Here is a 9,726-nt window from a genome sequence, read left to right as displayed (position 1 = left end):
AGGCTGCAGTGAGATAAAAACAAAGGAATTTCACATTCAGGTGGGGATGTCAGAGGGCTCTTAATAACTAGATCCAACACCAGAGGGTCCAATTCACCTTGAAAGTATATCAGAGCCACCTATGAATTCTGTGTACTGCAGTCAAACTTGTCTTCTCTGGATAGAGAGTGGGAAGCATTTTAACAGTGTGTAAAGCAAAAACCAACAAACTTTGAAATGATATCATATATTTACAGTGCCTTCTTCAAAGCATCATTTTGTATTGGTGTCATACACCTGGAAAAGCTTTTGCTAGTATTCATTCAGTCTTTCCCAAGCACAAGGTCTTGATCCAAACCCTGCCAAGCAGGTATCTCACAGACCAGATCAAGCAACAAGCAGCAACCTCTTCCTCGTGAGCTCACAGTCACTTCAATTATGCTTCTTAGAGGCATGTGTTCAATAGGTATAGAACTCCATCAAATAGTTTAGCTTTTCAATCAGGTTGCAGATCTGAATAATTAGGATACTAGCCTCAAAACAGTAACATTTAAACATTTCATTTTTGAAGGATGACAGTGTGTAAGTGCCCTCCCTGAAGATTTTTTTTCCCCATGATTAATTTGCTTGCATTTGCTTTAATCCATTGCCATGTGCTGCAAAAAGACAAATTGTGTTTATGTTCCCCTGGTCCCTCCCTTCATTTCCAAAACAACTGCTTTTATGCACTTCAGGCAGCTTGAATCAGGCCTAATTACCAAGTCCTACATCTGCTTTCAATCTATGGGCTAGCACACAAGGTTGCTCTTGTATTTAGGCTTACACTGTGGTTTCACTTGTTGATGTTTTGCTTTAAAAATGTATACGTATAAACATCCACAAGGACAACAGTGTCCTAACATCTGACATCTGTCACACAACAGCTAGGAAGGATTTCCACTTCCATGCTTTTCTCCATCTTCCATGCTCCTCAGGACACATGAGCTCTGACAGAACAAGCTCAAAGCTCTAGCCTTAACCAAACTTGCTGAAGCCATACTGGGGCACGTGAATGCTCTGTTTGCTTCAATTTGCATCAGCTGTGCTTGGCTAACAAGGAGGAACCCAACTGCTTAAACACTTGAATAAAAGCTTCCCTTTCCAACTTTGGGGTTAATTTCCTTCATGCTGGGAAGAAAAAAAAGTTTAGCTGAAACAAAGCAAAATGCTATATAATGGACATGGGGAGGAATGGTATCAGTCTGCTGGTGTAAGCTTATGTCATGTATCAGGTGTGAAATAGTCATGCATCATTGAAGTTCCTGTCCCTTCTGCAGTTAGGAAGATGAAAGGCATCATGGTAAGAGCACTGGACGCACTTGACTGAAAGGGGTGACTAGAAAACTTAGGGGAGAAAAGGGGGAAAAAAAGATTTATTTCTGAGGAAGAAAAACATAAGATCGGGTATAAGAATACTGACGCAAGAGAATCTCACAAAGCTCTGGTTGCTTATTCTTTCTGCCCACCACCTGGTAACATCTTTATTCTGCTGAGCACTGCTCAGTCCTGCAGGTCAGCATTGAACTCTCTGCTTGGTGCCCTGTCCATCTGGCTCTGCTCATCTGCTGGTGGCCAACCAGACACCAAGGTGTGTGCCATGGCCTTGCAGCACTTTGGGAATTCAACAGGGAGGTGAGGGGGAGAGCTGGAGGAAATGAGAGCTTCACTTCCAAAAGTTGGTCTTACCTTTTAAGCCATGAGGGATAGTAACTTCCATGAATCAGTGCGGAGTTGTAAGATATGACTTCCTCGTTGTGTATTACACTTTTTCAGTTAATAGAGCTTGATTATCAATAAAGCAGCCTTCTTAAGCATGTGCTGAATCTCTTTATCCCATTCTATCAGTTCTTTATTCTTTTCTCATAAGCAGGGGGAATATATATTGATGAATGAGAGCATATAAAATGCATACACATTTAAGGACAGGATTACTTTGTGTCTTACAATAGCTCATAAAACTATTTTTTGGCTATGATGCTTGACAATGAAGATAATTCTTTACTGAGGCATAGAAAACATTAATAGACAGCTGTTCTTACAGACATTTGGTTTTCTTCAGCTATCATGGAATAATTCATGGAAGCATTGAGAACTTCCTCAGAATTTTTGTATTTAAGACACAACAGACGAATGGCAAAATTATCCTTAAAAAGAGAAACAGTTACTCAGCGGGACGTTCTTACTACAAGCAACATCATGTGGATCAGTGATAAGTCAGCTATGCATGAAGGAAAAATCTAAAACGTGTTTCTTAGAAAACTAAGATCATATGATATGCCTTGTAGAGTAGATGGTGGTGGGTGGTGGGGGAAGTCCAGGGGAAAGTGTTTTCTTTCAGGAAAATAGCAAAAATGAGAACCAACGCAATCTCCAGTTTCACATCTGGTCCAGATCAAGATGCAGAGCTATTGTTTATTTTTTAATACAAATATTACACCACAGATTCATCCTACCTAATTTCAGGGGCCAGAGTTGGCAAATAGTGCATCTGTCTCCATCTATGGCCAAAGGAGTAAGGGGTGTGTCTAAGGTGGGATTTCAGTCACAAAATGCTGCAAGCTTTCTGGGTGCTGCTGTTATTCAAACTAATTGTAGGATTAATGAAATGTGTATATATACTGTGTACAGGTGTGATATCAAGCTCCGAATAAAACACCGCTCTTTTCAGATGTTTTAATCTCTTTGTCTCTTCATTGTTGAAGGTGTACAGCCTTGTTTGAATGCTAGTCTTGTTCTTGTCTGGTTCCTTGATGGGTTTGTGAGTATTAGTGTTCCTTTGACTTTTTGAGCCATTTGTGGTTTTATGCATACAATTATTGCCATTATTAATATGTCAGAGTACATCTGCTATAGAATAGGTCTACTATACCTGTTTTGTGTGTGGGGGGGTATCCTTTACTGTGTAATAAGATTGCATAAAAATGAGAGGTCTCCTTTGCTACATTTAAATTACATTCTGTCTTAACATTGCATTTTTCATTTCCTTCATTTCCTCAGTGACTTAATAAGTACTTACATTAAACAACAAAAGTGTTCTAACACAGAAGTGAGGAAATCTAGAGTTAAAGCTGCTACTCTACTCTTAATTCACCCGGTGGTGCATAGGTACTCTATTAAGAAAGCCACAGAACAGCAGGTGAGCTTTTATCTTGTGTTTCTGCAATGTATATACCATATGTGCTACACAGTTCACTGCATATGCTATGTACGATCACCCACTGCTTTGGACCCCTGCTGTACCAAGGTACAACCAGGTGATGTAAGAGGATGAGGAATGACTGCCTGATTAATATATTCTTATTTTGCTTGATGATCTCTATGCTTGCAGCACATTCTTTTAATGGAATGGGACCTGAAATCAGCTTGTTCATTCTTTTTCTTCCCCCTCCTCTCCTTCCTCTGAAAAGCACTTCTGTTTTTTCATTTTTTTTTTCCCCTCTGTAATGTGTGGAATCTCTTGTTCTGGTCTTCTCCTCATTAGAAACGGAGGTCCTCTCCTTAAGCAGCAAAAATGCCCAAGCCTTTCAGGTTTCCCAAATTACTCTTACGGTTGGAAGGGAAAAAAAAAATAGTTTGGGGATATACCAGCTCTTGTGCTGCACAATGCCACTGTAGTGATTAAATGGGGAATTTCACTAACTGCCTTTCTTTGCATTTGGCGTAAAAGGAATATCAGTAACACTTTGCGTTATGCACTTGTGTGTGACCCTAATTGTTTTAATGCAATAGATCTATTAGCCATCTAATAGTTGATTAAAGTAGTTGTCTCTGAGGTGGCTTTCCAGGGTATAGGGTCTTACTCTCTAGTAATTCTTTCCTTAGAGTACTATTTAGACCACAGTAAATGTATGCAAGGCTGTTTTAGACAGATCTTCCAGCCTTGGCTCCCCATCAGCCTGGACCCTTTAAAAGAAATTGACCAAGTGTTTTTCCTTTTTTTTTTTTAATCCTGTTTGTTTGTTTTGTTTCCACTCTCCCCTGCTGTCCCATCCCCAAGGCTGCTAAATGCTATGAGGCACACAAGTGAAAGCTGCTTCCCTGCCACGTTCAGGGGACCAGCAAAGCTATTAAACATCAGTGGCGCTCAGTGCTGCTAATTCCTGAGTCTCTTTGACTCAGATTTTTATGCTAGCAAAAGAAAAGGAGAGCAGAGGGTGAAGTCCGAGTAATTCCTCTGGCTGTGCGCTTTGGGAGTTGGCTGTGAAATGTGTGCAGGCGTACTGTAAACTGCAGTTACCCTCATTTTGGAAATGCATTGATCAAAGGGACCCTGTCAGTATCTGATTAAGGGCCATGTAAGAGTACTGAAGACATTTCCTTCTGGTTAACAGCTCTGATTACAGGGGACTCCTGGAGTGAATTTCCCTGCAAGCAGACAGGCTTGTCTCTGGGCTCCACCTGACGCTATAGGGTTTCTCAATGGCATGGCTTCCTGTTGTTGAAGGCTACTATTCATTCACAGCTTGTAAATCAGTAGCTTGTAAATCAATGGATGAAAAAACTACTGTTAGAGAAATGTTCCTCAGCAAATTCCTCTCCCTCCCCCAGATGTTTGTTTTCCCAGGGCATATAGTCAATGATCATGGAAAAATATTTATAAAATTCAACATGTGTAACTAATGATAGAAGTGGAAATGAAGGACCATGCTTTCTTCTTTATCTGGGGGAAACTTGCTGTAACTACTTTAATGGAACTTTTTCTTTGGTTAGGCATGGGTTTGTTCTACAATGGAGCCAAATTAACATTTTCAATGCTAAAAAGCCATTGACTTGCATAGCATAAAACCAGAATGTCTGAAGGCTTAATTTAAGCAAGAAGAACTAGAGAGATTTGAGTTTGCTTAGTACTGATTTTTCCAGTGTGAATGATTGAAATGGTGTTAAAAAGCCCTGCCCTGATGTACGCATCCAGGTGACTATCAGCAGCTGCTACCACTGCAACGAGCCCAATATATCTAGCAAAAATATCTCAAAGGGACTAGAGAATGCTAGGAAGCTTTGATAATTAGAGCACAACATTTGCTATCCAAACACCAAGAAACACACCCATTTAGAAATATAACAAGCTCAAACTGAATTACTGCCAGACATGCTGCTTATCTTGCCTGACACTGAGAAATGTGCTATGCATGTCACTTGTATTATTAACTCTCTTTTTTGTGTGTAAGAAATCAGGAAGAACTGCATGCTATCTTGTGTGGTTCATGATGGGCTTGCAATATCCACTTGGAATAAGTTTTAAGTCATCTTGATAATTTAAGCCATTGACCTGAATGCAACCTACAGTGGCATGCATGGGCACCTCAGGGGAGCTCCCACCCTGCCAAAGGATACAGCAAGGTGCAACCGTAGCTCCCTGCCCCTCAGTCCAGATGTGTTCCTTCCCTTACACCAACAAAAGCTGGAGCTGCCATCTCCTGCTAACCTGTAGGAGATGCCTCATGTCAAAGGAAGTGAAACTGCATTACTCTTGCTTCAGTCAGTGATGCAAATGTGATCCTCTGTGGGATTTTAAACAAAATCTACCATTGGTGTTCACTTTCTTTGCACTTTTATGGCTAGAAGAGTCTGGTATAGTTTAAAATGATATTCTCGGTATCAATGTTGATTTAGTGTTCACCGTTGGTGTGATTCCTGTTGATTCTTTTAGTACTGAGACATGCTCCAGAGCAAGTGAATGACTGGAGAAAGGCCATTAGGCAGGGTTATGAGATACCACTAACCAAAGCTCTGAAGGACTTCATGTGACTTTGTAGGGGAAAGGAACAGACAAAAGGAGGCAGAGAGAGCTAATGAATAAGCTGAGGCGAGAGTTGAATGAGCAGATGAATGATGGTGAGGTTTTGTGTAAGTAGGAGAGAAAGGAGAAAAGTGTGAAAGTTCTTCATTCACTTAAAAGCCAAAATATATGTTTGTTGCTTAACTGTTCCTAAAGGAGGAGAGTGTGGTTGGGGCAAGGAAGAGTAAGTTCTATCACTTCTATTCTTCTCTTGGTTGCCAAAGTGTCTTGTAGAGGTATATTTGAAAACTCGGCGCCTCTGACAAAGGGAAAAAAATGTTTTGAAAATTAAATAAAACAAAACCTTCAGTGAGAAGTAGGTTACATCTTGAAAATAAGTTGATTTAGTTGAAATCACGTTGTCTGACAGACATCTACAGTTCCAGTATCCCACCCATTCTCAGCTATATGTGAATTTGTAGAGTTGTGGAAGGGTAACTTGAGACCGATTCCAATGGAATAACTTCTTTTAATTAAAGAAAAAACCTCAATGGTGTTAACAAGTGGAAAAGGTGGCCTGAGCATAAAATGGAAAGGTGTAATTACGTATAACGCTCTTCGCACAACTTCACTGGGAGTAGTTGCTGCTTGTGTAATGAATTTGAGCACCTTACTGCTCTCATTTTTCCACTAAGAAGGATATTGTTTTCACTCTTTTTGGTAAGCTGTACAAATGGAAAGAAACACATTGTTATTAATCATAAACGTTCCTCTCCTGCTGTGTCAAAAGAGGAGGTGATGTTTGCTTTCCTGTAAAAGGTAGTAGGTATGTTTGCATTATGGAATTGCAAGCAAGCTTTGTACAAACCAGGGTGATGATGCAGCCAAAGAAAAATATGACAAAGCAAAGGGCTGGAGTAAACTATGGAAGGGTAAAAAAATAAATTTGGGGGGGGGCTGACTGTAATTATGAAGCTATTAATTTTGAACTTAAAAATACTTGCTATATTATTAGTGTTGATTATTGAGTTACTTATATTGAGAGCTTTTTCCTCTATTACTTGTTCCCCTAAGAAAAATCTGTAAGTGTACTTTAAAGTAAGATATTCTGAGATGTGAGAAAATATGCTCCCTAAAATATATCGGCAGCTTTCAATAGAGACTTGAGCAGGAAGAAAGCCTTAATTTTGGGAAGACTAATGTGCTTAATTTTATTGTTCTTAGCTGTGTTGTCTCCAAAAACGCACTCTGTACACATGCATAATATATATAGTGAATGCATAAGTCTTTGGATTTGTATTCCTAATAAAAACAAGTCCAAATCTTTTTCTCAAGTGAAATCAAAATTTAACTTGACATATAAAATATTTGGAGGATATTTCTCTTTTCTTCATAACTTCTAATTTTCATGCTCCTCTCCATTTCTTGGTTGTAATAGATAATAAATATAAATATGCTGAAATGCCATGATGAAGGGGTGTATTTGCAATATTCCCATCAGTAAAGACTACAAATTTGGTGAAATCTCATCCAGTTTTGCATACTAAACAAGCTCAGGAGGGCACCTCAGCTTCTGGGTGTTCAGATAAACCAAAATCTCAGTTAGAGGTTTCCCAATAACTACAAATTGAGAGAAATTACTTGTCTAGGTTTCTCTCCTTAACCTCTCAAAACTTCTGAAAATTATTTTGACTGCTTTTATATTTTGGAGTAAAATTTCTCAAAGTTAGGTGTTTCAGGATACCTTCTTCTCATACAAATGTGTTAAGCACAAAGCCTGTGGAAAACCACTCAAGACCTGTGAATATCAGTCCTTCAAAATTTGATCATCCAACTGCAAATGCTGACCTGGAACCGTATCTCCCCCCCAACTCAGCTGTGTCCCACTGAAATCCAGTGTACTTTGTTCAACTTGGGAATACGAAGACCTACTGATTTCTGAAACTTCTCCTATTACTTCTCAAAATTGGACCTCTGGACATAAATTCATGTAAAAGTAATTTATTTCTAAGCCATTTTAATAGGCTTAGGTACTAATTAGTTTCGATTTCTTGATTACTGTCTTTAATCTTTTTGTGGCTGGTCACTTGACCCTAATGACTCAATCTTTCTAATTTGATTAGGAAGCTATGGGCACTGGTAAGACTAGTTGCCTGGATATAAACTGTTTCTGGAAGAACCTTTAACATAAATGTCAAAAGAATAGTTCCTTAGATCCATCATTTTCCTCTTATTTGTACTTAGTGCTTTCCCAATTTAGTAACTGGGGACTTTTTGGAGACCTGATGGGCACCCAATCCTTTTTGATGTTGTGCTAGACATACACCAAACTGAGTCTGGGCAAGGCTGGTACTTCATCACTGAGAAGAGGAAAGACCTGTATGCAATTACCGCATCCGTTCTCATGTTGAAACTGTTTTCCCTAGAAAGAGTCCTTAATATCAGTAAGTGACTCTAGTACGTCCGTGTTATTGCAAGGGTCATGTTACAAACTTCATTTCACTATATGTCATTGGATAGGAGTTGGGCATTTAATTTTCTCTTGGTTACTACTGCATCTAGTTTTCATGTAAACAAAAGTTCTATGAAAATACATTGCATAAAATATTTTGCATGAAGTGTTCCTGTTTTCTGCTTACTTTTCTCAGTAAGTGTATTTCTTACTGTATTCTCTTGTGTATTTTCCTTTTTTTACTTTTTTTGTCTCTACTTTTGCCTATTTGTCTTCTTTTCCCATTTGTGAAAGGGAGGGCATGACAAAGCTAAAAAGACCCTGTTATTTCAATCTGGAAGACTGGCATAAGAGAAGATCTGTAATATTAATGGAAAAAAAGTCATGGAACTTTATTGTGCTTTCACTTTCTTGAACTTCTGGAGGTTTTTACATGCAAGAAGGCATTTTGCCAAGAACGTCTTACTGACCTTGCAGGAATTTTATGGACTTCAATGTAGCATGAGTTGTGTATCGAGAAAACTGCTGAAGATACATGCCATCGGCACAAAGAATGCTACAGATTCAAAGCCTTTCAGACTTTCAGAAGTTGCATCTTGTTCTTATAATGCCTCTGGAATGTGGCTGCTTATGATCTCAATGATTATTTAACTAGTTGTTGGTTTTTTTTTTTTCCTGTCTTAAGTGGATGTGGTTGGTTTTCTGTTTTCAGGAAACATTGGCTGGCCCCGTTTTTGCAATAAGCTGTATTTAGAATGTTACCGAAGAATGGCAAAGCTACAAATAAAGAAGATTGCTTTGTGCTTCTAGCTGGTGTAGAGGACAATCTCTGACATTACAGAATTATTCAACAGTACAACTAAGTTTGATAACATCTCCAAGTTTTATCCCAGAAACGGTTACACCCATTAGCTGGCGAGTGATCTTCACTGTGAATTAATATTATGAGCAACTGGGAGGTGTAAAATATACCAGTTTTGTTGTTTTTTCTGTGAAGTAGACAAGGATGTTTGTTCAAGATGCATTTTCCCCACCCCCTTTTTTCCTCCCTGTCTAGAGCTAAAACAGAAATGGTGATAAGAAAATGAAAGAGGAAAATTGATCTTTTTTCATGGAATTGAGCTCACATGATTGAGATTCTGGCATGAGGTTTTGGTTATACGCAGCACCCAATAAAATAGACCTTTGGATGCTGTATGAAGCTTTAAGGAAAACTATCACAGAGCAATGTTTACTAAATGTACATTATCATAGCCCAATTATTATCTCCAAGAATCTCTGCTGCATGCTGAAAGTACAGGGACACTTTCACACATCTTAAATGTGTGAAATATCAATGCATGGAATATAAGAGCACTATAAATGTTGATAAGAATTCATGGAAGTAATAAGTTTTCCTTTTCTATCATAGTATCTCTAGAAAAAAAAAATTGTTAGACTGAAAACAGCATTTCCTATATAGCTTCTTCATATTCTTTTTGGCGCATAACATTTATCTTTGCGGTTGCTTGAGCAACAATCTCTTGGATGCATCATG

At 38.7% G+C, this 9,726-nt stretch overlaps 1 protein-coding gene across 4 annotated transcripts in view; it reads left to right on the top strand.

Annotated features, from left to right (window-relative positions):
* Window positions 1–1,156: 1,156 nt before the first annotated feature.
* The window catches only part of LOC308188158 (uncharacterized protein), a 100,941-nt gene continuing 92,371 nt past the window's right edge, over window positions 1,157–9,726 (top strand). For 3 of the 4 annotated variants that reach the window (XR_013945190.1, XR_013945192.1, XM_080576896.1), the window contains exon 1: window positions 1,157–1,318. The gene's annotated coding sequence lies outside the window, so the exon portion shown is untranslated. Of the gene's footprint in view, window positions 1,319–1,522; window positions 2,303–9,726 lie in introns of those variants that run through there. The other variant, XR_013945193.1, reaches the window with a different exon arrangement.

The sequence above is a fragment of the Anser brachyrhynchus genome (genome assembly GCF_964034855.1).
Source record: "Anser brachyrhynchus genome assembly, chromosome: 1".
Taxonomy (NCBI): Eukaryota; Metazoa; Chordata; class Aves; order Anseriformes; family Anatidae; genus Anser; species Anser brachyrhynchus.
Note: the sequence above shows the minus strand (reverse complement) of the source record. Positions and strands in the feature narration are given on the sequence as shown.